Source organism: Octopus sinensis, linkage group LG19, assembly GCF_006345805.1.
Source record: "Octopus sinensis linkage group LG19, ASM634580v1, whole genome shotgun sequence".
In the NCBI taxonomy this organism is placed as follows: Eukaryota; Metazoa; Mollusca; class Cephalopoda; order Octopoda; family Octopodidae; genus Octopus; species Octopus sinensis.
This window is the reverse complement of record NC_043015.1, coordinates 52,434,734-52,439,733: the sequence shown is the minus strand read 5'-3', so window position 1 is coordinate 52,439,733 and position 5,000 is coordinate 52,434,734.

Genomic DNA, 5,000 nt, shown 5'->3' with positions numbered 1-5,000 from the left:
ACCCGTTATCAAGCTGTAGCGGAGGGCAAACACACACGCACAAACACACACACATACCGGGATTCTTTCAGTTTCTGTTTGCCAAACCCACTCGCAAGGCTTTGGTCAGCCCGAGGTTACAGTAGAAGACACTTACCAAGGTGCCACGCAGTGAGACTGAACTCGGGACCAAGTGATTGCGAAGCAAATTTCCTACCATAGAGTGGTTTCTTTTTTTCCGAAATTTTTAGCCGAAAATTTTTCAGGCTTTAGTTGAGTACCTCTATGATCCGATTCCAAATCTCTTTTGTGTCGACTGGACTTCCATCTCTCCTGGTCTGATGAAGTATATACCAGTAATAATACCGGGTTGAGTAACTCGAAAGCGTCCCTTCTTTAATATCCCGTCCCAAACATTTATGTATGACATTGTGTCACAGTTAGATAATCATAACAGAGGTCAAGATTCTAGAAATCGCCAATGGTTGAAAGGTAAGCTTACAGCGACCCAAGTGGAGCAACGAGGATACATTTATGTGGTTGTTAAATTTACTAGAAATGATAGCTAAAATCTCATCGAAATAACGGTCTGCCATCCACTGGCGGAAAAGTGTACAGTCACGTCAGATAATGTGGGGCCAGACACCCAGAAAAGGATCTGATGATCACTGCTATTGGTCATAGTTCTGCTCGGTAAGGCTTGACCGAGGATTAAACCACCACCACCACCACCACCACAGCAACAACAGCAGCAACAACAACAGCTGAAGCAACAACAGAGGCAACATCAACTGCAGTATCAACATCATTATCGTCGTCGTCGTCGTGCTCCTACTCCTCCTCCTCTCTCCTCCTCCTCCTCATCATCATCATCAACAAGAACAACAACAGCAGCAGCAAGAGCATCATCAGTAAGAGCATCAACATGATCATCATTATCAGCAGCAGCAACAGCATCATCATCATCATCATCATCATTATCATCATCACCATCATCATAATCATAATCATCAGCATCATCATCATCATCAGCAGCAGCAGCAAGAGGAGTCCAACCATCGTTAAAATAATGGAAATTTTCACAGCAAAATATTGCGTTAGATATCTGAAAAGAGTTGAGATAGTCACGGCTGGAAAGCCTTCCAACATAGATCTGCTGTTTACGACGAAGAGTTTCCCACTTGATCCGATCAACGGAACAACCTGCTCGTGAAATTAACGTGCAAGTGACTGAGTACTCCACAGACATGTGTGCCCTTAACTTAGTTTTCAGGGAGATCCAGTGTGACACAGAGTGTGACACAAGCTGGCCCCTTTGAAATACAGATACTACTCATTTTTACCAGCTGAGTGGAAATAAACGTAAAATAAAGTGTCTTACTCAAGGACACAACGCGTCGCTGGGAATCGAACTCCCGACCTTACGATCGTGAACTGAAAGCCCTAACCATTTAGCCACGTGCCTTCAAGATTTGAGATTACGTAAGGGGCTAAACAACTGCTACGGCTCGTATTCGATATTAACGAAGAAGCCATTACAGCGTTACTCGATCTGTTAGAAATAGCAGCCAAAATTCCCTCAAGCAACACATCACCTTCATAAGAAAAGGAAGTTCTACATATAAAAAAATAAAATACGAAACGGTCACGGCTGGAATGCATTTGACGAGGGCTGAGCTTCGGTGTGACAACATCAACAGCAACAACAAGAACACACACACAAACTAAGGGCACGCTACCTTTGATTATGTCTACTGTATCAGAAATGAGCTGTGACCACCACCACCACTACCGTCTTCACCACTAGCACCATCTCCACTACCACCACCTCAACCACTAACACCACCACTACTAGCACCACCTCCACCACCACCACCTCAACAACTAGCACCGCCACCGCTACTACCACCACCACCACCACCACCACCATCACCACCACCACAACCACCACAGCCACCACCACCACCACCACCACGACAACAACAACAACAACAACAAGAACAACAGCGATCACGACAACGACTACGGCGCACAGACCAAAGTGGAGTTTTCATTTTATCATGCTTGTATTGTATCAGAGGAGGCACATGACCTAGTGGCTAGAGCAGCAGACTCGCGGTCGAGGGATCGCGGGTTCGAATCTCAGATCGGGCGATGTGTGTGTTTATGAGCGAAACACCTAAGCTCCAAGCGGCTCCGGCAGAAGGTAATGGCGAACTTCTGCGGACTCTTTCGCCACAACTTTCTCACACACTTTCCTTCTGCATCTTGCAGCTCGCCTGCAACGGACCGGCGTCCCGTCAAGGAAACCTGGACACCGGCCCTTATGAGCCAGGCATGGCTCGAGAAGGAACAGACATTGTATCAGAGCTGAGCCTGAACCTTACAGAAACCTCAACAAGAACAACGACACACACACACACATACATACCACGTTCACACCGTCTTTGATCGTAGGTTTAGTGTAACGGAGCTGAGCTGAGCTCGAGTTTGACAACAACAACAACCACAACAACAGCAGCAGTAACAACAACAGCAATAACAAAATACACACACACCAACACACACACACATTCGCACATCGAGACCACTTCATCTTTGATCAAGTCTGCTGTAACAGCGCCGCCCTGGGGTTTCACCGCAACAGCAATGTTCTAATCTCCAGTCACTGATCTTATCTTACTGTATTTCCCACTTCAATTCGTTTCTTCCATTCACTTTGGTTTTCCACTCTATATATTACATCTCTAGGTTATAAATCGCCATTTAAAAATAAATAAATAAATAAAAGAATAAATAAATAAACGGTGAAATGATAGATTAGAAAATTCATATCTTACCTTAGGAGATTAACAGTGCCATGTGTGTATGATCCGAAGTAAAATGGCTTCCACAGTATATTGAGACTCATGTTGCCGTGGGCTAGATACGTGCTGTGTATTCTACACACACACACACACACACACACCACACACACACACACACACACACACACACACACACACACACACACACACACACACTATAATCCATTGGCACTAAATATAAAAGTTTGTCCATAAATTACCACTAATGTCTTTTGGCTTCGGTTTCTCTAATCAAGATCCTTCAGGAAACCTCTTCGTCAAAGTTTCTTCCATTAAGTTCCTTCTACTAAGGTTCCAAGACAAGCACTTTCCGACAAAAAAAAAAACCCTAACCTAAGCTCCTTTGACAAAGGTCCCTCGAATAATGCCCTTTAGCTAAAATCTTTCAACTAAGATCTTTCAGGTTATTTCATTTTACTGAGATCCTATGACCGAATCATCATTTTATTCCAAGCCCCACAGCAACCCAACTTTCCAGGAATATATTATTACCATTGTTTTTGATGAGGAGGCACAATGGCCCAGTGGTTAGAGCAGTGGACTCGCGGTCGTAGGATCGCGGTTTCGATTCCTAGACCGGGCTTTGAGAGTGTTTATTGAGCGAAAACACCTAAAGCTCCACGAGGCTCAGGCAGTGGGTGGGTGGAGAACCCTGCTGTACTTTTTCACCACAACTTTCTCTCACTCTATCTTCCTGTTTCTGTTGTACCTGTATTTCAAAGGGACAGCCTTGTCACACTCTGTATCACGCTGAATCTGCCCGTGAACTATATTAAGGGGTACACGTGTCTGTGGAGTGCTCAGCCACTTGAACGTTAATTTCACGAGCAAGCTGTTCTGTTGATCGGCTCAACTGGAACCCTCGTCGTCGTAACCGACAGAGTGCCACGATTGTTGTCGATGCACAAAGCAATAACCAGTCTGCTCGAAATTAAACCTTTACCTTTACTACTAACACTACGGCAGCTATAACGAGATGGCGGCGGTTCTTTATTTGCTTTTTGATTTACAAAATAAAAATAAAAACTTCATTTGAGCCCGAAAAGATTAATTGATTCGAAGAAAAACCAAGAGCACTCAGAGAGTGCAAACCTCCGCCAAGGCAACACTAACATCCCTCTTGCCGATTAGCCAGAGCTGATTTTTAAAATGAAAATATCTGAAATAAACTCGACTGCTCTCATAAATGAGAATACAAAAAATGAACTCAACCGCTCTCAAAAATTAAGTGAAACAACAGAAAAAATAATTCAGAATCCTTGTCCGGTTTTGGATCGATCCCAAAATCTCATCAGTTCGTGCCAGTCATGAGGCCAAACGTCCCTGAAAGTTTCATCCGAATCCATCCAGCGGTTCTTGAGATATCTCGCCCACGGACAAACAAACAAACAAACACGACTGAAAACAATACCCCCGCCTTCGCTAAGGCGGAGGTAATAAATAAAATGAAGGGATATAAGATTAAATTATCGAAAAATGAAGGCGATCTTTTGTTGGTGGTTACACAAATAATCCTCTATGCTATAGACACAAAGCCTGAAATTTGTGGGGAGAGGATTAGTCGATTGCATCGACCCCAGTATCTCACTGGTACATAATTTATCGACCCCTAAAGGATGAAAGGTTTTGTGGTAATACAAATAATAGTTAGTGACAGTGAGAAGAATTGTTTAGCATGGGGTTGATCAAATGCTGCCGAGGCCAACTTTGCCATTCATCCTTTCGGAGTCGATACAGAAAGTACCAGTTGGTCAACTTCGCCCACTCCTTACCACAGACTTGATCGTACACCAGCAAACTAACAATGCTCTTTTATCATTGGATCACAGCATTTTTGACAGCGAAAGCAACAAGAAGAGCGGGGTGTATTATGCGGTGCTACACACTGCGGTTAAAACGCACCGTTTTACCTCTCGATTCTCACCGATGTTTATATCTTACGTTAATATAAATCGGTTGAAAGCAGCGAGCAGGCAGAATCGTTACTATGCCGGAAAAAGTGCTTTGTGGCTTTTCTTCCAAGTTTATATTCTGAGGTCGACTTTGCCTTTCATTTTTTCGGAGTCGATACAAAAAGTACCAGTTGTGCACTGGGGTCGATGTAATCGACTTATACTATCCCCATAAATTGCTGGCCTACGCATGAACAAAGTA